Consider the following 26,728-nt stretch of genomic DNA (forward strand, 5'->3'; position numbering starts at 1 on the left):
GCGTCAGGCTCTGTGCTGACGGCTAGCTCAGAGCCTGGAGCCTGCTTCCAGTTCTGTCTCCTTCTCTCTCTGCGCCTCTCCCTCTCATGCTCTGTCTCTCTCTGTATCAAAAATAAATAAAACATTAAAAAAATTTAAAAAAATACAGTCTCAATCATTTATCTAGTAGGCAACAACAATCTTTTATTTAAGGGGCAGCTTAGGGAGAGGAAAATTTAACAGCTAATTTCTCTGGGCCTCAGAGCTCCTCTTTAAAAGAAGGCTAATGTTTCCTTGCCTGCCAGGAAGTTGAAGTTGATGAGCTCATAGTCATTTCCCAGATACATGACCTACTTCACATTTTCCCTAGAGCAGAGCCTAGTATCAAAAATGTTGAGAAGCACTATGGTTTTATCCTTTAACCAAAAGACATTTGATCTTATTTTAAGAAGGCAAGATTAAATAAACGAATAAATAATCCAACAGGTGTAGCCATTCTGTCCCTGCCAAAGGCCGTAGTGAACTATCTTTGGCCCTGACCAGGGCCCAAGCTGCTGGGAGATTAGTGTTTGGCTGGAGACATGTCAGGGAAGTCTGAGCTGAACAGGTTTAAGCCCCCTCCTTCTCTCCTCTAGTGCACTTTCTTCCACAGCCAAGCCGGGAATTATACTCATGTTTATCAGAGCAGATTTCTCCTGGTGACTACCATGTGTATGCTCTTGGAAGCTCAACAGGAAAGTTTTGCCTAAGTTCACTCACTAATTACGAATTGACACAAGGCGTGCCCGGCTGGCTCAGTTGGTAGAGCATGAGATTCCTGATATTTGGGTGCTGAGTTCAAACGCCATGCTGTGCGTAGAGCTTACTTAAAACAAACAAACAAACAAAACAAAATAAAACAAAATCGACATGCAAGTGAGTGCTCAGTGAAAATATTCTTTATTTAGTGACCACAGCTGGCTCACCCTCAAGTTGGCAGAACTGGTGTCACATCAGCAGAGGATCTGAGGGGGTGGCCTTGGCATCTCAAATATCTACCCCTCCACCTGTCATTCCACCATTACAGCTTAATTCCTCAGTGTCTCTGAGGAGGCTTTCCTGCTCTAGAGACCCTACTGATATCTCAGTTCCTCTGGAAAGAGCATTTTAGCAGGGATTAGTAACAGGAGGAAATAAATTCTTTAGTCTAACATTCAAGACATTATACAATCAGATGCTACTAACCTCTATATCTTTATCTTCCACTACATTGATCCCAAAGAACTTTCCCTTCAGCCAAACTGATCTTTGACCTACCTTGCATTTATTTTCCTTCTGCCTGTTGTTAACACAACTTCCCTTGCCTGGAATTCCTGCCTGTCTGAAATATCTGGCCATTCATCCTCCTCTAGACTGTCTCTCTTCCTTTACTCAGTAAATGTTTATTTATCATCTACTATAATGAAGCACTGTGTCAGGGATTTCTTTCTTTTTTTTTTTTTTTTTTTTTTTTTTTTTTTTGTACTTGTTCTCAGCCCCCAGAACAGAGCAGGGCATGGCGTAGGCATACAAGAAATCTTGTCTCTTATTCTGATCATCTGTAGAATTTGCTAAATTCTAATTTGGATATGCAGATGACTGGATATAGGTTTCTATATCTCTTTTGTAGGCAAAATATAGAAATGTAAGAGGAATTTTACAAGATAACTGTTTGAAAGCATCACTTTACATTTTTAAAATATTTATTGAGGGGTGGCTGGGTGGCTTAGTTGGTTAAGAATTTGCCTTCAGCCCAGGTAATGATCTCATGGTTCCTGAGCTCGAGCCCCACATCGGGCTCTACTGTCAGTGCAGAGACTGCTTTGTATCCCCTGCCCCCCTCTCTATATCCCTCCCCCACTCGCTCTTGCTCTCTCAAAAATAAATAAACTTAAAAAATTATTGAGTGGGGCACCTGGATGACTCAGTCAGTTAAGTGTCCAACTCTTGATTTCAGCTAGCTCAGGTAATGATCTTATGTTTCAGGAGACTGAGCCCCATGTCAGGGCTCTTCCTCTCAAAATAAATATATTTTAAAAATAAAATAAAATCTTTAAAAAATACATTATTTAGGGGCACCTGGGTGGCTCAGTCAATTGAGCGTCTGACTTCGGCTCAGGTCATGATCTCACAGTTTGTGGGTTCGAGCCCTGCATCTGAGCTAGCAATTAGCACAGAGCCTGCAGCCTGCTTCAGATTCTGTGTCTCTTTCTCTCTCTGCTTCTCCCCTGTTCACACTCTGTCTCTCAAAAATAAATAAATGTAAAAAAGAATTTTTAAATAAAAGAAAAAATACATCATTAAAAAATAATACTTCAGAATTACTCCAGGGAAGTAAAAGTAATTTTTGTAAATATTTTGCATTGGGATGGCACTTCACATGCTCTAAAAATTTTAGATTTTCTTCTCTTCTCTTTATTTATTTCTTAAAGTTTATTCATTTGTTTTTGAGAGAGAGAGACAGTATGAATGGGGAAAGGATGGAGAGAAAGAGGGAGAGAGAGGATCCCAAGCAGGCTCTGCTTTGTCAGTGCAGAGCCCAGCTTGGGGCTCGTCCTACCAACTGTGAGATCACGACCTAAGCTGAAATTAAGAATCCCATGCTTTAGTGACTGAGCTGCCCAGGCACCCCTTCCCTTCTCTTTAAACTATAAGCATTGTTTGTGCCCACCCAGGGATGCCAAAAAACCAACAAACCAAAAAAGAAAAACAGCGAAAACAAAAACTGCAAGCATTTACTGAGACTCTTCTCTGAGCATCATGAGGGAATTTAGAACAAGTACAAAATATGATTTTCTGCTAATTTATATAGTCTTTGATTAGTTAGGCCACACATATGAAGAGTTAGCAATACGGTGAGAATTGGAGGGTTAATAATGGCTGGGATTCCTTGGAGAGGAGGCGGGATTTTTTTTTCTGTAAAAGAAGGCATTGGGGTGGGTCATGAAGGTCATGAAAAGAAGGTCATGAAGATCTTGGGATGTAGGAATGGAGGAGCTATAATGAATAGGAGAGAAAAATAAAGTGAGACAAGTTGGAAGAACTTGGAGGGCTTTGAGAAGTAGGCAAAATTCTTTTATATTTTTTCAAAGTAGAGTGTTGAATTTTGAGCAGAGGAGTGACATACTTAAAAATATAATTTCTCTATGCATTTAAAATGCACTCGCTCTAGGGGCACCTGTGTGGCTCAGCTGGTTAAGCATCAGACATCAGTTCAAGTCATAATCTCACAGTTGTGGGTTGTAGCCCTGCATCACACTCTGCACTGATAGTGTGGAGCCTGCTTGGGATTCTCTCACTCTGTCTCTCTCTCTCTCTTTCTGCACCTCCCCCTGCTCATGTGTGCTTGCTCTCTCTCTCTCTCTTTCTCAAAATAAAACAAATAAACTGTAAAAAATAAAAGCTATTATTAAAAAAATAATAAAAACTAAAATGTGCTCACTCTATGAAAGACAGATATGCAAACATCATTAAAGGACATATTTATGTATTAAATGAGGTCTTTGACCTTGAGGTCCACTGATGGTTGGGTGTAAGGTGGAGAGGTAGAAAGTGTTATATTATTTTTTAAATTACTAGTTTAATGAATTAATGGAATGCTCTATTCTTTTTTTTTTAATTTTTTAAAAATGTTTTTATTTATTTTTGAGACAGAGACAGAGCATGAGCGGGCAGGGGCAGAGAGAGAAGGAGACACAGAACCGGAAGCAGGCTCCAGGCTCTGAGCTGGCTGTCAGCACAGAGCCCAACGCGGGGCTCGAACCCACGAACGTGAGATCTGACCTGAGCCGAAGTCGGAGACTCAACCGACTGAGCCACCCAGGCGCCCCTGGAATGCTCTATTCTTGATCAGACAGTAATGACCCTAGGTCTTCCTACTTCCCAAACTATGGAACTACCAGAACTAAAATAGTATCTTCCAAGAGGAGGGAAGATAATTCTTTTCCAGGCCCTAAGCTTCCTGCTCAGAACTCTCGTATCCCATCTGTATTAATATGCTAGCATTGCTCTAAGACAGTACCACACACTGGGTGACTTAAACAACAGAAATGTATTTTCTCACAGTTTTGAAGGCTAGAAATCCGAGATCAAGATGTTGGCAGGGTTGTTTTTCTGAGTCCTCTCCCCTTGGTTTGTAGATGGCTATCTTCTCCCTTCGTCTTCACATGTTCTTGCCTTTTTCTCCCTCTAAGAGCACCGACATCAGTCATATTGGATTACTACCCGCACCAATGACTTCATTTAACCTTAATTACTTCTTGTTTTTAAGGTTATTTATTTATTTTGAGAGAGAGAAAGAGAGAGAGAGAGAGCAAGTGAGGGACAGGCAGGGAGATAAAATCCCAAGCAGGCACCACACGCTCAGCTCAGAGCCCCATGTGGGGCTTGAACTCACAAACTGTGAGATCATGACCTGATCCCCAAACCAAGAGTCTGTCCCTTAACTGACTGAGCCACCTAGGTGCCACTAAACTTAATTACCTCTTTAAAGACCCTATCTACAAATATAGTCACATTTTTGTAGTACTAGGTTAGTACTTTGGTATATGAATTTGATGTGGATGTAATTCATCCCTTAATTTATTATATTCATATGTATTGGACTCATCTCTTAAGAGCATACAGCTTTCAGTACAGCTCTAAAGACTACATTTAAACACTTTTTTAAATCATATAAAACCTGAGTATTAAAGGTAATTTGGTGAGCGCCTGGATGGCTCAGTTGGTGGAGCATGTGAGTCCTGATCTCTGAATTGTGCATTCGAGCCCCATGCTGGGTGTAGAGATTACTTAAAAATAAGATTATTTTTTATTTTTTAGCCTGGTGTAAGTCCTGTATTACCTCCCATCAGTTATTTTTAGACCTAAAGGGTTTCCCCTCATTATTAACAAGTCAGTACTGTGCTGTTGTTGTTCTCATTCCTGGGCTATGTCAATGTCTTAGTCTGAATGGACTGGAATTATGGACTTTGTTGTTGCTAAGACTAATCTAAGACTTAATATTTGTGTATTTTGTGCTGTCTGCTTGGCTGCACAGTCTGCCAAATTGTTTCCTTTATTTTTATGATTTTTAATTTTTATTATCATTATTTTTTAATGTTTAGTTATTAAAAATGTTTTTAATGTTTCTTTATTTTTGAGAGACAGAGACAGAGCACAAGCTGGGGAGGGGCAGAGAGAGAGTGGGAGATACAGAATCTGAAGCAGGCTCCACACTCTGAGCTGTCAGCACCGAGCCTGACACGGGGCTCCAACTCACGAACCATAAGATCATGACCTGAGCTGAAGTCGGACACTTTACTGACTGAGCCACCTAGGTGCCCCTAATGTTTAGTTATTTTCGAGAGAAACAGAGTGCAAGGAGGGGAGGGGCAAAAAAAGGGACAAAATCCAAAGGAGGGTCCAGGCTCTGAGCTGTCAGCATGGGGCTAGCACCCATAAGCCATGAGATCATGACCTAAGCTGAGGTCAGCTGCTCAACTGACTGAGCCACCCAGGTACCCCTTTATTATATTTTAAATATTTATTTATTTTTTAGAAAGAAGAGGGGGAGGGACAGAGAGAGGGGAAGCTAATCTCAGGCAGGCTAAATGTCCGTTGAGGAGCCCGATGTAGGGCTCTACCCCAGGAACATGTGAGAACATAACCTGAACTGAAATCAAAAGTGGGACGCTTAGCCAACTGAGCCACCTAGGCACTCCGAAAATAAAATCTTAAAAGTAAAATAAGTGTAATTTGAAAATATATAAGTGAAATGGAAAAATGTTACCTACGACATTTTTTATACATGGCCCACATTACTATTCTTCTGATGTATTTTTGCAGTCTTCCTTTCCTGTGTATGGTGTTCTTACATAGTTATATTAACTCAGTGATTTGCTTTTGGCTTTTTATACCTAACAGTATAAAGCAAGTGTTTTCCCATGTCCTGGGGATGTAAATGTTATTTATAAAAGCTGCGTAATACGAGATCTAGTAAGAATGACATAATTTGCTCAATCATTTCTCTACAGTCAGACATGTAAGAAGCTTCCAATCTTTTCCTATTTTAAATAAAACTATGAGAAATGTTCTTTTCTGCATAACAATGTTTCTATATTTGAAATTATTTCTGGGGCTTCTGGTTGGCTCAATCAGTAGAGCATGCAACTCTTGATCCCGAGTCATGAGTTCAAGCCCCATGTCGGGCATGGAGCCTACTTAAAAAAAATTTTTTTAATTAAAATTATTTCCTTAAAGCAGAGTACCAGAACTTCTTTGGATGAAGAGGTTTTAATATATAATGACTTTTTGTTTTCCAAAAGGTTTATGCCAATTTGTATTCCTATTAGTCAAATAAGAGAGAGCCTCTATTTTTTTAAGTTTTTATTTAAAAATTCTCCTTGGTTAACATACAGTGCAATATTGGTTTCAAGAATAGAATTCAGTGATTCATCACATATCTACAATACCCAGTACTCTGCCTAACAAGTTCCCTACTTTTTTTTTTTAATGTTTAATTTGAGAGAGAGGGGGCGCCTGAGTGGCTCGGTCGGCTGGGCGTCCGGCTTTGGCTCAGGTCATGATCTCACGATTGTGGGTTCGAACCCCGTGTCGGGCTCTGTGCTGACAGCTAGCTCAGAGCCTGGAGCCTGCTTCCGGTTCTGTGTCTCCCTCTCTCTCTGACCCTCCCCTGCTTGCGCTGTCTCTCTCTGTCTCTCAAAAATAAATAAAAAACATTAAAAAAATTAAAAATAAATAAAAATATTTTAATTTGAGAGAGAGAACATGTGCACACACCTGTCTACAGGAGCACAGGAAGGACAGAGAGAGAGAAGAGAAAGAATTCCAAGCAGGCTTGGTGCTGTCATCATGGAGCCTGAGGGGAGCTTGAACCCATGAACAGTGAGATCATGACCTGAGCCAAAATCAAGGGTGGGATGCTTAATTAACTGAGCCACCCAGGTGCCCCTAACAAGTGCCCTCCTTTAACACCCATCTAACCCTCCCCCACCCACACCCCTCTATTAACCATCGTTTTGTTCTCTATCCTTTATGGTGGGTGCCTAGATGGCTCAGTTGGTTAAGCATCTGACTCTTGATTTCAGCTCAGGTCATGATCTCACAGTTTGTGAGATGGAGCCCTGTGTCAGGCTCTTCTGTCAGTGTGGAGCCTGCTTGGTATTCATTCTCTCTCTCTCTCTCTCTTTCTTTCTCTCTGCCCTTCCCCCGCTCTCTCAAAATAGATAAACTTAAAAAAAAAGTCTCATAGTTTATGGTTTGTCTCCTTTCTTTTTTCCCCCTTTTCACATGTTTATCTGTTTTGTTTCTTAAATCCCACATACGAATGAAATCATATGATACTTGTCTTTCTCTAACATATTTTGCCTGGCATAATACTCTCTAGCTCCATCCATGTCATTGCAAATGGAAAATTTTCATTCTTTTTTATGGCTGAGGAATAGTCCCTTGTGTGTGTGATATGCATCTTCTTTTAATTTTTTTTAATGTTTTCAATTTTATTTTTGAGAGACAGAGCATGAGCAGGGGAGGATCAGAGAGATAGACGTAAACACAGAATCTGAAGCAGGCTCCAGGCTCTGAGCTAGCTGTCAGCACAGATCCTAATGTGGGGCTTGAACCCATGAACCATGAGATCATGATCTGAGCCGAAGCTGGACACTTAACCAACTGAGCCGCCTGGGCACCCCTGTGTGATATGCATCTTCTTATCCATTCATCAAATGATGGACACTTGAGCTGTTTCTGTAATTTGGCTACTATAGATAATGCTGCTATAAATATTGGGGTGCATGTAGCTCTTTGAATTAATGTTTTTGTATTCTTTGGGTAAATACCTAGTAGTGGAATTGCTGGATTGTAGAGTTGTTCTATTTTCAGCCTTTTTTTTTTTTCTTTCTTAGAGTGAGAGAGACTCTCTTTGGGCAAGGGCACGGGGAGAAGAAGAGAGAGAATCTCAAGCAGGCCCTACACCCAGCACAGAGCCTGACATGGGGCTTGATCTCATGACCTGAATCAAAAATCAAGAGTCAGATGCTATAAAAAAATTTTTTTTAACATTTATTTTATTTTCGAGAGACAGATCACAGTGGGGAAGGGGCAGAGAAGGGAGACACGGAATCTAAAGCAGGCTATAGGCTCTGAGCTGTCAGCACAGAGCCCAACATGGGGCTTGAACTCACACTGTGGGATCATGACTTAAGCCGAAGTTGGACACTCAACCAACTGAGCTACCCAGGTGCCTGTGTTTTCAGCTTAAGGAAACTCCATACTGTTTTCTAGAGTGGCTGCAGCAGTTTGCATTCCCACCAACAGTACAAGACACCTCCCCTTTCTCCTCACCAACACTTGTTTCTTGTGTTGAAGTTAGTCATTTTGACAAGTGTGAGGTCACTGTAGTTTTGATTTCCATTTCCCTGATGATCAGTGATGTTGAGCATCTTTCCATGTGTCTGTTGGCAATCTGTATGTTTTCTTTGGAGAAATGTCTGTTCATGTTTTCCATCCATTTTGTAATTGGATCATTAGTTTTCTGGGTGTTGTATTTTATAAGTGCTTTATATATTTTGGAAACTAACCCTTTATCAAATATGTCATTTGCAAATATATTTTGCCATTCCATAGGTTGCCTTTTGGTTTTTGTCTTTGTTTTTTAATTAAAAAATTTTTTTTTCATGTTTTATTTATTTTTGAGACAGAGAGAGCCAGAGCATGAGCGGGCAGGGGCAGAGAGAGAGGGAGACCCAGAATCTGAAGCAGGCTCCAGGCTCTGAGCTAGCTATCAGCACAGAGCCCGACGCGGGGCTCAAACCCACAAACGTGAGATCATGACCTGAACTGAAGTCAGACACTCAACCGACTGAGTCACCCAGGCGCCCCTGTTTTTTAATTTTTAACTTTTATTTATTATTGAGAGACAGAGCATGAGCAGGGGAGGGACAGAAAGAAGGGGAGATACAGAATCCAAAGCAGGCTCCAGGCTCTGAGCTGTCAGCACAGAACTCAACGCGGGCTCAAACCCACAAACCGCGCGATCATGACCTGAGCCAAAGTCGGATGCCTACTTGACTGAGCCACCCAAGCGCCCCGCCTTTTGGTTTTGTTGATTGTTTCTTTCCTCATGCAGAAGCTTTTTATTTTGATGTAGTCTCAATAGTTTATTTTCGCGTTTGTTTCCCTTGCTGTAGTAGACCTATCCAGTAAGACCAATGTCAAAGAGATTACTGCCTAAGTCCTCTTCTAGGATTTTTATGGTTTCAGGTCTCACACTTAGGTCTTTAATCCATTTTATTTTTTGTTATTTAAAAAAATTTTTTAATGTTTTATTTTATTTTTGAGAGAGAGAGAGACAGCATGAGCAGGGGAGAGCTGGAGAGAGAGGGAGACACAGAGTCCAAAGACAGGCTTCAGGATCTGAGCTGGCAGCACGGAGCCCAATGCGGGGCTCAAACCCACGAACTGTGAGATCATGACCTGAGCTGAAGTCATATGCTTAACTGATTGAGCCACCCAGGCACCCCATTGTTATTTTTTAAATGTTTATTTTCGGGTGAGAGAGAGACAGAACACAAGTGGGGAAGGTGCAGAGAGAGTGGGACACAGAATCCAAAGCAGGCTCCAGTCTCTCAGCTGTCAGCACAGAGCCTGACATGGGGCCTGAACCCACAAACGGCAAGATCATGACCTGAGCTGAAGTCAGATGCTCAACCGACTGAGCCACCCAGGCACCTGTAATGCAGTGGCAGTCTGGTTTAGTGAGTGGAAAGAGCACAGGCTTTGTAGTCAACATTTAGAATCCTGGGTCTGCTATTTAATGCATCCTCTTCTCTTCATTTTGTAAAATCAGAATACCTGGCTGTATAATGATAATTAGGATAAAAATAAGATGGACATATATAGCACTATACCTTCACAGTAAATGGTAAATGCTTACCTCCTTTAAATCATTTTGGTACAAGGACTAACAGTATAGATCTCTTTCCTCCAGGTTGTTAATAAATTGTCCTCCTAATTACTTTTTATTTAAAATAATTTTTTCAAGGGGTGCCAAGCTGGCTCAGTTGGTAGAGCCTGAAGCTCTTGCTCTCAGGGTCATGACTTGATATCAGCTCAGGTCATCATCCCAGGGTCCGTGGGATTGAGCCCTGAGTCAGGGTCTGTGCAGAATGTGGATCTTGCTTAGAGATTCTCTCTCTCCCTCTGTCCCTCTCCCTGGCTCTCAGTCTCTGTCTCTAAAATAAAATAAATTAAAAAAAAAGGAAAGGGCTATCTTTTCTCTGTATTTATTTATGTACCCATTTATTTATATCAGTATTGACTCAATGGTATTTATTCTTTTGAGTTATAATCAAATACTATCATTATTTAAATGTTTTTTTTTAATGTTTATTTATTGGATAGGGCGCAAGTGGGAGAGGAGAGGAGAGAGGGGGACAGAGGATCTGAAGCAGGCTCTAACTGACAGGCTGACAGCAGTGAGCCTGTTATGGGACTTAAACTCACCAACTGTGAGGTCATGACCTGAGCTGAAGTTGGTCGCTCAACCCACTGAGCCACCCAGGTACCCAGGTACTATTGTTATTTATTTTGTTACTCAAATTCTTCCATTTTTGGCCACTGAAAATTTTATTTTTATTTTATTTTATTTTATTTTATTTTTTTGGCACCTGGGTGGTTCAGTCAGTTTAGCATCTGACTCTTGGTTTTGGCTCAGGTCATGATCTCAAGGTTCATGAAAATCTGCTTGGGATTTTCTTTCTCCCCCTCTCTGCCCTCTCCACCCTCTCTCTCTCAAAATAAATAAGTCAACATTTAAAAGTTATAATAAATTTTAATTCCAATATTATTAACATACAGCATTATATTAGTTTCAGGTATAAATATAGTGATCTAACAATTTCATATATCACCCAGTAGTCACCACAAAAATATTTAATCCTCATCACCTATTTTGCCCATCTCCCCATCCACCTTCCCATCTATTTTTTAAAAACAGAAATAGGGGCGCCTGGGTGGCTCAGTCGGTTGAACATCCCACTTCAGCTCAGGTCATGATCTTATAGTTTGTGGGTTTGAGCTCCACATCGGGCTCTGTGCTGACAGCTCAGAACCTGGAACCTGCTTCCAATTCTGTGTGTACCTCTCTCTCTGCCCTTCCCCTGCTCATGATCTGTCTCTCTCTGTCTTTCAAAAATAAATAAATGTTGAAAATTAAAAAAATAAAATAAAAACAGAAATAGAAAAAAAATCAGTTTAATGTGCCATGATCATGTAAAATGTTAACATTAAGGAATGCTAGATGAAGTATATACTAAAACCCTCAGAGTACATAAATATATGAATTGATATTGTTTTATAAAACATTTTCAGTTTTATATATGTTTGTATTTATTTCCTCTTGTAGGTTTTGTAGGTTTCAGATAAAAGTGATTAAAATAAAGACTCAGGGGCACCTGAGTGGCTTAGGCAGTAGAACATGCAACTCTTGATCTTGGGGTTTTAAGTTCGAGCCCCATGTTGGGTGTAGAGATTACTTTAAAAAATCATTTACTTAAAAAATGTCCTTTCCAAGGATGCCTGGGTGGCTTGGTCGGTTAAGCATTTAACCTCTGTTCCGGTCATGATCTCATAGTCTGTGAGTTCGAACCCCACATCGGGCTCTGTGCTGACAGCTCAGAGCCTGGAGCCTGCTTCTGATTCTGTGTCTTCCTCTCTCTCTGCCCCTCCCCAACTTGCTTACATGTGCGCATGCTCTCTCTCGCTCTCTCTCAAAAATAAACATTAAAATTTTTTTCTAAAAATCGTTACAAAAAAAGACCCAAACCCAACATTATATTGAGCTCTTTTAATCATCTAGACAATTCTCTGAGGTAGTTATTGTGATCCTCATTTTGCAGATGAGAAAACTAAGATAGGACAAGTTAAAGTACTTTGCTTACGGTCACACATTTAGATTCTTCTAGAACAGGAATTGGCAAACTTTTGTATGAAAGGCCAGACAGTAAATATTTTAGGATTTGTAGGCCACTTAGTTTTTGTTATAGATATTCAATTCTTCTATTATAGCATGAAAGTAGACATAGGCAACATAAATGAAAAATCATGGCTGAGTTACAATGGAACTTAATAGACTAAAATTTGAATTTTGTGTAAGTTTTGTGTATCATAAAATATTATTCTTTTAATTTTATTTAAGTCATTTAAAAATGGCTAATAAGGAGCACCTCACTGGCTTAGTCAGTGGAGCATATGACTCTTGATCTCAGGGTCATGAGTTCAAGCCCCAAATTGGTATAGAGTTTACTTTAAAACAAAGTTAAAAAAAGACAAAAAACATTGCACTTTGGGGTAACTGCCTGGCTCAGTTAATAGAGCATGAGGCTCTTGATGTCAGATTGGTGAGTTCAAGCCCCACATTGGACATAGAGCTTATTTAAAAATAAAAAAAAAATGACTAACAATTCTTAGCTAATGAGTTATAGAAAAAAGTAGACAGATAGGCTGGCTTTGGCCCACAAATTGTTTCCTGACCTTTGTTCTAGAATACAGGACTTCGAGAATTCCTCTAGAACCCATGCCTTAACCACTGACTAGCGTTATGTTAAATGCTGATGAAACCAAATAATGTTCTTCCTGGTAATAATAGTTCCTAACAATTCTTATAGTCCAATTATTTTCTTAGGACTTTCATATGCAGTATCTTGCATGAATCTGGCAGTGCCATATAAAGTTTCACTCCTTTATGTTGATGAAGAAACAGGCTAATAAAGGACAAGTTATTAATTAGTAGAGTTAGGAGGGAATTGGACTTTTAGAGAAATAAGACACAATAGCGTTATAAGGAGTCTTTTTCGCTATTCCTCCTAGGTCCCACACAGTGGCAGTATCATTAAGTTGTTTGTTTATTGCTTTCAAAGGCCAGTGTGCCTGCAGCTCAGCTGCTTTTAGGAATAAATATAATTCAAAAACTGATGGTGTATTCCAAATTGTTATATAGTCATTGTACTAATTTTTAGCCAAGCAAAATAACATGAACAGTACATTAACACCTCTGGAGGAAAATCTTCACAAGAAGCCAGATTCTTTTTTTTTTTTTAAGTTTATTTACTTATTTCGAGAGAGAGAGAGCTCAAGCAGGGGAGGGGCAGACAGAGAAAGAGAAAGAATCCCAAGCAGGCTCTGCAGGGCCAGTGCAGAGCCCAACATGGGGGTAGAATTCATGAAACTATGAGATCATGACCTGAGCCAAAGTCAAGAGTTGCACCCTTAACCGACTGAGCGACCCAGGTGCTCCAAAGTCAAATTATTTTAAAATTTATTTTTACTGGGGCGCCTGGGTGGCTTAGTCATTTAAGCATCTGGCTTCGGCTCAGGTCATGATCTCACAGTTCATGGGTTCGAGCCCTGCATCGGCCTCTGTTGCGACAGCTAGCTTAGAGTCTGGAGTCTGTCTTCAGATTCTGTATCTCCCTCTCTCTCTCTGACGCTCCCCTGCTCGCGCTGTCTCTCTCTCTCTCTCAAAAATAAAAAAAACATTAAAAAAAGTTTAAAATTTTATTTTTATTATTTTTTTTAATACATTCAACATGGGGCTTGAACTCATGACTGTGAGAATTAAGCCTACTGACCCAATCAAAGGAGGGATTCTAAGATTCCAGAGCACAGTGAAGAGAGGTTTTAATCAACATTCTTGCAAGAGTTGGTATCTGATGGACAGGCACAGTTGAGGTGGTTGCAGCAGACAATTTATCTCCTAGCATGCAAGTCCCTCCCCTGATTCCTCATTGGCTGAGTACTACAGAGGTTATATAGCCTTACTTGGAAGTCACCTATGCCCATGTAAGGCAAAACGTTTTCTGACTGGAACAAATGTACATTCCTTAAGGTGACACAGAGACTTCAGTTCTTTGGTGCAAGCTCATTGCAAACCCTGTAAAAATAAGTCCATGAAATAGAGAGGGGAAGAACCAGAAAGTGAAGTGTCTAATAGTTTGGGACTCTACTGTGTGCGTGGGGAGGTTCATACATATTTCCAATAAGTTGTAAATCTATTGTTAACTAGACAGCACAGCTTTTATTTGGTATTTCTGTAAATGAATCATCTCCCGTATTCCACAATGACCCTAAAATCAAGAGTCTCATGTTCCATCATGGGAGCCAGCCAGGTGACCCCAAGAAGCTAACTTCTCATCAGAAGGTTGCTGAAACATAGGAAGGGGAATCTTGGGTGATCCTATGGTTAACATGCATTGAATACCCATCTCTATGTGCTGAAGGGAGAGACCTGCCAAAGGGACCAAAATGTTCTATGCTACCCTTTTCCCTGCATGGTGTATATTTTTTTGCTTCTTAAGGTTTGCTTTCTTTCTTCTTCTTTTTTTAAGATTCTATACAGACCATTCCCACTCAGTTATTACATTCTTCAAGCAAGGTATAATGCATTTGATGATTATCATTTATTGTGAGTAGATTAGACTTGAACTGTGATTAGTTTTATCTAGATTTTGAAGATTCTGTTTTGGGGTTTCTACAAACTTGATTTTATCTTCCTATATCTCAGTTACCCATTACTGGTTCTTTTTGAGATGGGCCTCATCTGATTTCACCCACCTGTTTTACTGCCTGCCATGTGTACAGACTTAACAACCCAAGCTTCTGAGAATTTCTCCAGTGTATTTCCATCATATTACCCTCTCACTTTAGTCCAGCCAAGTGTACTCAAGCAACGAAAAGCTGTTGAATTGGATGGTGATGTTTTTGGCAGTCACAGGATCTGAAATTAGTTTCAGAGTCAATGTGTCAGAGTCAGGCTGCATGGAGATGGGTGGTAGTGTTATCCTTTAGGGGAACCTATTGTGAGAAGATAGTTCTATTACATCCATGTGGAAATAACTATCATCAGTGAGGTTTTAGGATTTTGATGCCCTTATTTTTCTCTCTGATCGTAGGTCCTAGGCGGGTCTTCTCCCTTGATAAGTGATAATTTATTGACAGCACCCAGCACAATATCCCTGGTACAGAAAAGACACATTTTTGAATATAATTACAGAAGAGGAAATTGAGGGACTGAAAAGGTAACATAAAAGGTAACTTGTTTATACAAGTCACAGTTGTAACACATGGTCTCCTTTTTCTTTCTTCCTTTTTTAAAAAAGTTAAAGTATGTATGTGTTTATTGATTGATTATTGTAAGAGTTACCTTAAGATGGTTCCTTTTGCTGTGGGTCAGAGAAGAACTCCATGCACGGACAACTCCCACCCTGCAGACCTGGAATGTCTTGCGCCGTTTGAAGACAGCCAATCATGAAGCTCCAGCTTCCCTTCACCCGGGCAACCAATCCCACCAACCTCAGCCCAAAGCTGCCCTTACTTGGTACTCTGCCCTCCCAAGACCAAACCTGGAACTCTTTCACCCATAAAATACCTTGCCCTCTTGTACCAGGCGCGACTTCCCTGACTCAACCCCTACTCAAGTCACGGAACCTCGCCTGGGGGCTTTCTTGGCTCCATAACTTGGTCTCTCTTTCCTCTCGTCTCTGTCTTTGCCTCCACATATTAAATCTTACAATTATAATCTCTACACATACCATGGGGCTGGAACTCAAGACCCCAAGATCAAGAGTCACATGGTCTTTCAACTGAGCCAGCCAGGAGCCCTGGTCTCTCCTAAAGTTTATCTTCAATTAAAACACCAGTACCTTTGTCATGTAAAAAATTAAAATGTTAGGGGTGCCTGGCTGGCTCATTTGGGAGACCATGTGACTCGACCTCAGAGTTGTAAGTTCAAGCCTCACATTGGGCATGGAGCCTAATTAAAAAAAATTAAAACGTTACAGATTAGATTACAGTCCCTTTTGACTAGCACCCTCAATCACAAACCCTCCTTCCCACTCCTCAGAGACAGCTCCTATTATCCAGTTTATATATACCTTTTCAGGATTGTTTTCTTGTACTCTTTCAATTAAGTCTTTGCCTCTCAAGGGTGTTTTATCTTTGACTCTCCCACACATTTCTATAAAGCAGGAATACAAAGAGGAGGAAGACTGAACTGACCGGGCACAATTCCAGCTTAGGTCAGAAAGGGAAAGATAAGATACATCTACAGATGAATGGTCATGATAATAAGTTTTATTTGTTTCAGCCTGAGCATTCTTTGATCAATTCGGATGAATAACAAAGGGCTCCCTTGAACCGAGCAGGACTAATAAGGTTTCAATTGTTATTCATCAAGTAATTTAACCTTACAACAGTCTATTAGTAACTAGCATTTTAGTAAATAGTACAGTGCCCTGCACAAAGATCAGTGTATGCTAACTCCCTTCCCACCTTACTTTTATATCTGTTGTGCCCATAGGGTACATACCAGGTATGAAAATAATTACTGCTGTTTATTGAGGGTTTAACTATGTGCCAAGCAGGTACTTTACACGATCTTATTTAATTTTCACGACGTGGTGAAGTGATGTTATCACAAAGGAAAGCTCAAATTGAGGTAAGACCTGCTATATTCCAAAGTCCACATACCTAACCTGCCTAGGATACTGTTTTTGAGGACCAAATAAGCCAGCAGATGAGCAAATACTTTAAACTCTAAAACACTCTGCTACAAGTATAAAGCATCCCCCTTGTGCTTAATTCTTGGAGTTACAACATATCTTTCTGAGAGGAAGAGGTTATTCATTGTTTAGAGAGAGAAAATCTGGTTTGGGTCTCTTCAGCCAGAAACACCTGAACCTCTAAGCCTTTCTTTTCTTTCTCCTTCCTCACTTCCTTTTTTTTTCTTTCTTTCTGAACCTCTAAAGCCTTTCTTTCTTCCTTCTTTTCTTTCTCCACCCCCCCTTTTTAAAATTTAATCTGAAAATAATTTCTACACCCAATTTGGGACTTCCAATTCACACCCCAAGATCAAGACTCGCATGCTCTACCAAGTGAGTCAGCCAGCAACCCCTCTAAGCCTTTCTTTACCAGGGGCAATCCCTGCCTCAAAATGTTGATCATAAGATTTGGTAAAAATTTTGTATAAACCACTGACATCAAGTAATCGACCAATAAGCATTACTTAATTTACTTAGGAGCTTCGTAATGCAGCATTCCACCCTCGCATTTAACAAGATATTAGCTACGAGGCCCTCCCGCTCTGTTAAAAGTTCCTTTTGAAGCCTGCTCCACCACGGGGGTACCTGGGCTAGCCGTTGGCGTTTTCCCGCGCAGGGGGCGGGGCGGAGCGCGAGCCCGGGAACTTGGTAGTGGAACCCCACCCCCCCGCCGGGACTACATCTCCCAGCAGGAACCCTGCTCAGCCACCTGGCAAGCGGCGCCGCTGGGATTAGCCTCAGAAGCCAGCGCTGGCCGTTTCCCGTCTCCACCTTCTCTCGGCACTAAGTCATACATGCATGGTCTATGAACTCGCTAGGGAAAGGGTGCAGTGACGGATGCCACTGCTGTGCAGCGGGATAGGAATAGTATTCCCAGGGTTTGGGAAGCTAGGCCTTCTTTGAGTGGTTGGACCATGTCACGTGACGAGAGGAAAGCGGCCGCAGAGGAACGACTCATGGTGTCTTGTGAGGTCATCACACCGCGACTACACGCTGTAGTTGTTGGCATCCTAGGTGGTATGTTGTACCCTCCTGACAACTCCAAGTACGATAAATCCTGTAAAATCTTCCTTACATGCGCCTTCCTGTGCTTTCCTACGCCCCGGCGCCGTTAGCCTCCCCTACTAGCCTTGGGGGAGGCTAGAGGAAGCAACCCACTCTGTGGACGGGCTGATGAGCCGCGCGCTGGCGACGCGTAGTGGCTCCTCCTTCGCCCGTGACGCGACGGTCACGTGACGGGACGGGCCGCCTCTGCCGCCGCCGCCGCTTTGTAAGAGGCACATTGGCAGGTAACGAGCGGCGGCGGCGGCGGCAGCTGGTCCCGAGTCCAGCGAGAATAGCAGCGGTAATTGGCCCCCTCTTTCTCCTTTCCTGTTCCGGAGCCCTGAGCGTGGCAGCCTGCGCTTTCTAGTCCTGGTTCCGCTTTTCTTTTTTCTAACCCTCTTCATACTGCCCAAGCGCCCACTCATGAAGACCGGGCCAAGCTTTCCTCGCCAGCGTCTTGCGTCCTCAGTATGCCCAGGCCTGGGCGCCTTCCTTCCTCTCGCCCGTGGTCGTCCTGTGCGTCTTCCTGCTCTACCCCTGTCCTAGTCGGCCTGGCCCCACCCAACCCCAGGGGGCGCCTTCCCTTCCCCCCTTCGGGTTTCTGCCCTGGAGGGTGTGGTTTTCTCTTCCCACCTCTTTCCCTCCCCTGCCAGTCCGCTGGAGCTCCCGCTGGTCCCCGTCCTGACCACCGACCACGTTTTGGTTTTCACGCCTGTCGCTAGTCTTGGGACTGGACATCTTAGAGCCCAACTTCTGCGCTCTGTAGCCTTTCCCGGCGTACTCGGAGGAATAGTTACATTCTATCCCTTTTCATTCTGGAAGGTTTTGGTGTTAGACTCTGGGGACTCAGTTTTCCTCATCAGTCTCGGTTCCTTTTAGTCTGGTTGTGTCAGAGTTTTTTAAATGTAATTTGAGAACCGTTGTAAACTAAAGCTCTAGAGTAGTGCATATTCAAAATGTTATTCTTTCTTTAGTGTATTCTGTCTGTCTTCTTTGCCTCTGAATCACTTTCCCACTTGGCTTTTCCACCTTTTCTCCTCGGTTTTCAATCTGATTATTTGCATCTTAAGTGCTACCACTCTGGTCATATACTCTCTTCTCTGTAGGAGTTAATACTGTCATCATTCCTGTTATTTCCTGTTTGAAATAATCTTGTAGTTAACTACTTCCTCTGTTGGATATTGGTTTCTACTTCTATCTCACGTATATGGTCGGTCAGTATTTAAGCTTATTGTCTTTCTTTAGCCCCTGTGTGTCCTAACAATTGAGAGCTTTTGAAGGTCTTTATAAGGTATCCAAACATCTTTTTATTCTAAGGCCATATATAATTAACTTTTTGGGTGAACCCAGGCCTTTTGTATTTTCTCTTCAGTTGTGGTATACTTTTTAAACCAAGAGTTATATCAGTAGTGTGTTCCTCAGTTTTTGTCACGAATTGTATATCCTAATTTTTAGTGTCAGTTTGTCTAATCAAGGTGGAAGGAAGCTCTCTTGTGTCCTAGGCGTTAGGTGCCTAGATTGGGATGATACCTATCTGTTTCAGGAAAGGGAATAAATTCCACTCTCTGGAGATGGTAAAGTTTTCCGGTCCACCAGTATCTCTTCCCTGCCCTGCAGGACCTTTTGGCTATCAGCTCCCTCTGCAACACTTCTCTTATTAGGCAGGAGTGATTAGTTTCTCACACTACTCTTCTGCTTACCTCCTGTATCTTCCATCTGATTTTTGTTCCTTAAGGCTGGTTCACATGTGTGATGAAATGCCCTACCTCCCCGCCCCCCCCCAGTGTCCTGCTTGTTTCCACAGCTATGATTTCCCTTGTTTGCTTCCTTGTTGCATCTGACCCTCAGAAATTAATTCAGAGAAGGGAGGTTTTTGTTATGATTGAAATGTGGCTGGAAGTGGTGGCATAGCAATGAGGCCATGGGAAAGGGTTGTGGTAATTGCCTCTCCTGCCTATTTCCTGCTGCTCTGGTTTCCTCTGGCCTCTGTCTTTAAATGTGGGCTGGACCGGCAGCAGTCACATGGAGCTGCCTTTAGAACAAGGCCAGAACAACAATAACAACTCTGCTTCCCTTTCCTGGTAACTGATGTAGCCTGTAACCAGCGGTGTCTCTTGGTATTAGCATTAGTGACTTTTATTGTTGAGGGAGAAATGGTAGGAGAACACGGAAAAGAATGGGTTAATTTCAATATGCCCTATGCTCTATGGGTTAATTATGGTGAGAACTGGTTGCTTTCTCTGTTCCTTTAATCATACACTATATGTAGAAAGTGTAAACCAATCTTGAAGTTTTGAACTGGTCTGAAGTGGAAGGTTTTCTTTGAAAGTATTAGTCTTGAAGTATTGATCCTCCAGTCCTTTAAGAATTTTTGTTGTTATAAGACACTTTTTTTTTGGTGTAAGCCTCTTATAAAGGACTGATGAATGCCTGCTCAAAAGAAGGAGTCTGCATTAATTCACAGACTGTGAAGTTTCTCTGTTCTTAAATCTATCTTATTTTGTTTATTTATCTTTATAAGGTCAGCAAGTACCCGTTAGCTCTTAGTTGAGTGAATGGACTGCCCTTTAAAGTGGCATGGCACCGGTGGTGTTGACTGGTAAGGTGGTGAATCACTGATAGGTCTTGGAAGTAGTTGTTTCCCCCCACCCCGCCCCAAAGGAGTTGGAGATGTAACTTGCAGGAAGGCAAAGAGAGGGAAGACTTACAGGGACTATCACCATGTACACCTATACTTGGTTTGGAAATAATTTTGACCCAACTGTCAAATATTTAGGAATGAAATCTTGTTTTCATTCTGAAGCCCAAGAATCAAATTTATCAGGTTTGTTTTGACAGATATGCATACTGCATATATTGATATTTTCTACCCTTTTTTTTTTTTGAGATTTCTTTACAGCGTTTCTCTTAAAGATGCTGCATGTCTTGTATTTTTTAAATTTTATATATGTATATTAAAAAATTTTTTTTAAGTTTATTTTGAGAGAGCTCAGAGAAAGAGAGAGAGCATGCACACAAGCAGGGGAGAGGCAGAGAGAGAGAGGAGGAGAAAAAGAATCCCACCCAAGCAGGTTCTGCACTGCCAGCACAGAAACCCATGCAGGGCTTGATCTCACAAATCCTGAGATACGACCTGAACTGATACCAAGAGTCGGAAGCTTAACCAACTGAGCCACCCAGTCACCTCTTATATAAGTATTTTTTAATTTGAGAGAGTGGGAGAAAGGGGCAGAGGGACAGATATTTCTTTATTTTGAGAGAGCAGTGCACGTGCAAGAGAGAGCAGGTAGGCGCAGAGAGAGAGGGAGAGAGAATCCCAAGCAGGCTACATGATCTCAGTATGGAGCCTGACTCAGAGCCCCAGTTGGGGCTCAAACTTATAAGCAATGAAATCATGGGGCACCTGAATGGCTTAGATGGTTAAGCGTCTGACTTCGCTCAGGTCATGGTCTCACAGTTTGTGGGTTTGGGCCCTGCTGTCAGCTTAGAGCCTGGAGTTTGCTTCAGATTCTGTGTCTCCTCTCTCTGCCCCTCCCCCACTTGTGTTATGTCTCTCAGAACAAACAAAAATCCGGGAAATCATGTCCTGAGCTGAAATCAAGAGTAGGACACATGGAGTGTCTGGGTAGCTCAGTTGGTTGAGCATCTGACAAACAAAAATCCGGGAAATCGTGTCCTGAGCTGAAATCAAGAGTAGGACACATGGAGTGTCTGGGTAGCTCAGTTGGTTGAGCATCTGACTTAGGCTCAGGTCATGGTTCTTGAGTTTGTGCCCTGCATTGGGCTTCTTACTGTCAGCACAGAGCCCACTTTGGATCCTTACTCCCCTCCCGCTACTGTCTCTGCCCCTCTTCTGCTCATGCTCTCTTTCAAAAACAAATAAAAAACATTAAAAAAAAAAAGAGGACACTTAGCCAAATGAGCCACCGAGGCACCTCTGTCCTGTATTTTTATTTAAAGAAAGTAAATTAGGGATGCCTGGCTGGCTCACTTGGTGTAGTATGCCACTCTTGATCTCAGGGTTGTGAGTTTGAGCCCTGTGGAATTAATTTATGAAGTGGGACTTGGATGAAGAAGTAAGTGTTTCATTTAAGATTACACGGGGTTCTTTGAAAGGGTGTTAGAAATATGTAGCTAGTTTTCCTCATTTGGAATATTAAAAGTAATGGAACATATATCTGATTGGGTCTCAAACTTAAAAAAAATTCCTCACGTGAAGATTTTCAGGGATTTAAAGAGGAGAAAATTTCATTTGGATTTAGTTCCAAGGTTATTGTTGCCGTAACCTTGTTTCTTTTTATTAGTGCATTGTTATTATTAACCTCTTTTTAAGTATCATTGGAGCTATCTCATTTAAAGTTATACTGTATGCACACAATCCAGTAATACTTAAGTGTTACCATTTACTCAAAATTTTGTACATATAGTCTTAATTTTCAGATCAGTCCTTGATATTCTGTGTGAAGACTTTTGAAAGCTCAGAGTTGCTTCTTGTGGATGATAGCGTTCTCCCTCTGCATCTTTAATTCTTTGCACTCCCTCTCTCTTTTATTTCTCTTCCCTGTGTTTTGTATTTTATTTTTCTGCCTCCTTGTGCCCTTTCATTCCCATACAAAAACATTCTGAATGCTCAGTCTTAACTGAGGAGATTCTAGGCCTTCTGACTGACTGTACTTGCCACCACAACATGCTGCTTTCTGGGTAGGCAGATGCAAATCTAAAATATCTTTGCAACCTCATGGGTTTGGGCAAGGTGCAGGGTGCTACCTGTATTGTGTATCTATCTGGCTAGAATGTGCACTCTTTGAAGGGTGGGATTTTTCATTCGATAACAGTGTTTAGCATTGTCAAATCATTAAACAAGTGAGTAAGTGGGCTTAAAAAAAATACAGGGTTAGCTGAACTAGGATTTAGGGAAAAAAAGACTGGCTTTAGGGTTGATTTAATAAGCCTAACAACAATTTTTAGACCCAAATCAGATTTTTTTCCTCTTTTTTTTTTTTTCAAATTTCCATCTTATAGAATGTTTTAGGATCAGATTATTAGTATTTTACCTAAGAAAATACATTGTAGAAAAATTGAGATAATTAAAAGATAAAAATGATGGGGCACCTGGCTGAGTTGGAAGAGCATTCAACTATTAATCTCTGGAGTTGTGAGTTTGAGCTCACACTGGGTGCAGAGATTACTTAAAAAAAAAAAAGATAAAAGGACTTAATATGGTTTAACATTTCAGTATAAATCCTTTTTTTCTTTTCTTTCTTTCTTTTTTTTTAGTTTATTTTTTGAGAGAGAAAAAGAGAGAATCCCAAGCAGGCTTCACACTGTCAGCACAGAGGCCAGTGTAGGGCTCGTACTCATGAATCATGAGATCATGACCTGAGCTGAAATCAAGAGTCAGAGGCTTAACCACCAGAGCCACTCAGGTGCCCAGTCCTCTTTTTTCAAAGTACTACATACTTTAAATAAAAAGTGGAATAACACTTATGAAAACATATTTTTATTGTTAATTTTTTAAAATGTTTTTTATTTATTTCTGAGGCAGGGGAAACGGAGAGAGAGGGGAGATACAGAATCTGAAGCAGGCTCCAGGCTCCAGGCTCTGGGCTGTCAGCACAGAGTCTGATATGGGGCTCGAACTCACAAACTGTGAGATAATGACCTGAACCAAAATTGGACACTCAACCAACTGAGCCACCTAGAAGCCCCTAAAAAGTATTTTTATTTATTTTTGAGAGAGAGAGAGAAATTGTGAGCAGGGGTGGGGCAGAGAGAGGGAGACAAAATCCTAAGCAGTCTCCCCAATGTCAGCATAGAGCCTGAACTGTGAGATTATGACCTGAGCCTAAATCAAGAGTTGGAAGCTTAATCGACTGAGCCACTCAGGTGCCCATGGAATAATACTTTTATACTTAATAATTTTTATTGAGAAATATAGGATACACATCAGGGAAGGTATATAAGATGTATAAAAACACATGTAGAGTTTTCCAAAACAAGAATAAAATGACTAGCCATGAAGTAGAGCATTCCTATTACCTGAAAGCCCCCTGTCATCTCCAAAGGCATTCCTTTTCTTCTTTCCCAAAGGTAAGCATTATCCTTTTTTTTTTTGCTTGTTATTTTTTAGGATAATTTTTATTTCATATAATCCATAAGTAATACATGGTTTATTGTTGCCCATTTTCAAGGTTGCTTCATTCATTTGTTCATTCATTCATTCATTCATTCATAGGAAACTATACCCCCATGTGGGTCTTGAATGCATGACCCTACGATCAAGAGTCCAATGCTTTACCGTCTGATCCAGCCAGGTGCTCATCAATCTTGATTTAAATGGAATTATATGATTCTTCTTATATTTCTTTTTTCTCTTACATGTTTTAGATTCATTCGTATTGGTTTTTTCTTTCAGTCATTTTCAATATTATGGTACTTCCATTGGAAGGATGTGCCATATCTGGGGCACCTGGTTGACTCAGTAAATTAAGTGTCTGACTCTTGATTTCACTTCAGGTCATGATATCACCTTTCCTGAGATCAAGCCTCAAGCCCAGCCTTGGGCTCTGCCCTGACTATGCCCAGCCTGCTTGAGATTCTCTCTTTCTCTCTCTGCCCTCCCTTGCTGGCTCTTGTATCAAAAATAAACAAACAAAAAAAGAAAATAAGGATATGCCACATCTTATTCTATTGTGATGGATGTTTGGGTCATTTCCATTTTTTTGTGATTAGAAATTTTACTTGCCTCTGTTAACATTTGCACAACCTGACCCTCCCCCTAAAACAAACAAACTGATTTCTCAAGACTGTAATTGGGAGTGGAGTTTTGGGTTGTGTGTGGAGTATGTGTAACTTTACTAGGTTATCTCAAATTGTTGTACATTTTTTTTTATTGAATACCAGAATGTTTATTTTTTTATGAAAATTTATTTTAGTTTTATATTTTTTTCTTTTATAGTTCATTGTCAAGTTGGTTTCCATATAACACCCAGTGCTCATCCCAACAAGTGTCCCCCTCCATGCTCATCACCCCCTTCCCCTGTCCCCCACCAGCCCTCAGTTTTCAGTATTCAAGAGTCTCTTGTGGTTTGCCTCCTTCCCTCTCCCCAACTATTTTTCCCCCTTCCCTGCCCCTGTGGTCCTGTTAAGTTTCTCCTGTTCCACTTATGAGTGAAAACATAATGGTATCTGTCCTTCTCTGCCTGATTTACTTTGCTTAGCATAACACTCTCAAGGTCCACCCACATTGCTACAAATGGCCAGATTTCATTCTTTATCATTGCCATGTAGTATTCCATTGTATATATAAACTGCATCTTCTTTATCAGTTCGTCAGTTGATGGACATTTAGGCTCTTTCCATGATTTGGCTGTTGTTGAAAGTGCTGCTATGAACATTGAGGTACATGTGCCCCTATGCATCAGCACTCCTGTATCCCTTGGGTAAATTCCTAGCAGTGCTACTGCTGGGTTATAGGGGAGTTTTATTGTTAAGTTTTTGAGGAACTTCCACACTGTTTTCTATAGTGGCCGCACCAGTTTACATTCCCACCAACAGTGTAGGAGGGTTCCCGTCTCTCCACACCCTCGCCAGCATCTATAGTCTCCTGATTTGTTCATTTTAGCCACTCTGACTGGTGTGAGGGTGGTATCTTAGTGTGGTTTTGATTTGTATTTCCCTGATAATGAATGACGCTGAGCATTGTTTCATGTGTCTGTTTGCCATTTGGATGTCCTCTTTGGAGAAATGTCTATTCACGTCTTCTGCCCATTTCTTCACTGGATTATTTGTTTTTTGGGTGTGGAGTTTGGTGAGTTCCTTATAGATTTTGGATACTAGCCTTTTATCCGATATGCCATTTGCAACTATCTTTTCCTATTCCATTGGTTGCCTGTTAGTTTTATTGATTGTTTCCTTTGCTGTGCAGAAGCTTTTTATCGATGAGGTCCTAAAAGTTCATTTTGTACAGTCGTTTTTGATTAGACTCTTCATCTGAACTTCAGAACACAGAAAATTGTGATTATTTTTTTCAATTCTCTTGAGATCATAAACATCTGATGCTATTCTAGAAGCCTAGGGAAGATTAACTCAAACATACAATGAATATCTTAGACATCAGAACTGAATTGATAAGAGTTCCACATCCTTACCTACATTTGATATTCTTTAATTTTTAAATGTTTTAGGCTATTCTAGAGGTATGTTTTAGATATATATTTTATGAACATCACACAGCTGGATTTTGCTTTGCCAGCATATCCTGCAGACGTCTTTGGACGTCTGGAGCATGGGAACTGTCAGTGTTAATTATAATTAAGGATATTTTATATATATTTCTGCCATCAACATCTTCTACATTCCTGATTGTTATTGGTTTTTTTTTTTTGTCCTTGGTGTAGTTTTCATTCTTCTGTTTGGTTTCCTTCAGTTTTTTTTTGTTTTTGTTTTTTGAGAGAGCATGAGTGGGAGAGGGCCAGAGAGAGAATCCCAAGTAGGCGGAGCCTGACATGGGACTTGAACCCACGAAACCCTGAGATGATGACCTGAGCTGAAAGCAGGAGTCAGATGCTTAACCAACTGAGCCACCCAGGTGCCCCTCCTTCAACTTTTTAATTTAATATTTTTCAAATCTATGAAAACTGAAAGAGTATTATGAGCATACAGATACCTTTTTTTTATGTTTATTTTTGAGAAAGAGCATGAGCTGGGGAGGGACAGAGAGAGAGGGAGACAGAATCTGAAGCAGGCTCCAGGTTCTTAGCTGTCAGCACAGAGCCTTACATGGGGCTTGAACTCGCAAACTGTGAGCTCACAACCTGAGCCGAAGTTGGATGTCCAACTTACTGAGCCTCTCAGGTGCCCCAGAGCATATGTATACCTTTGACTTGGATGGAGTCAATACTTAATATTTTACTACATTGACTTTTTCTCTACCTTCTCTATCTTCTGAGGCTGAATGATTCTGAAAGTAAGGTGAAACATCTTGACATGTATGCCTGAGTATTTCCTAAACAAGTATCTCTTTCTCTTTTTAAATGTTTATTCTTTAAAGTTTATTTATTTTGAGGGGGGAGGGGGCAGAGACAAATCCC

General features: G+C 41.0%; 1 protein-coding gene across 2 annotated transcripts in view; it reads left to right on the top strand.

The window, feature by feature from the left end:
- Positions 1-17,862: 17,862 nt before the first annotated feature.
- The window catches only part of UBAP2 (ubiquitin associated protein 2), a 106,166-nt gene continuing 97,300 nt past the window's right edge, over positions 17,863-26,728 (top strand). The window contains exon 1 of one of the 2 annotated variants that reach the window (XM_029920446.1): positions 17,863-17,937. The gene's annotated coding sequence lies outside the window, so the exon portion shown is untranslated. Of the gene's footprint in view, positions 17,938-23,599; positions 23,727-26,728 lie in introns of those variants that run through there. The other variant, XM_029920447.1, reaches the window with a different exon arrangement.

The sequence above is a fragment of the Suricata suricatta genome, chromosome 13 (genome assembly GCF_006229205.1).
Source record: "Suricata suricatta isolate VVHF042 chromosome 13, meerkat_22Aug2017_6uvM2_HiC, whole genome shotgun sequence".
Taxonomy (NCBI): domain Eukaryota; kingdom Metazoa; phylum Chordata; class Mammalia; order Carnivora; family Herpestidae; genus Suricata; species Suricata suricatta.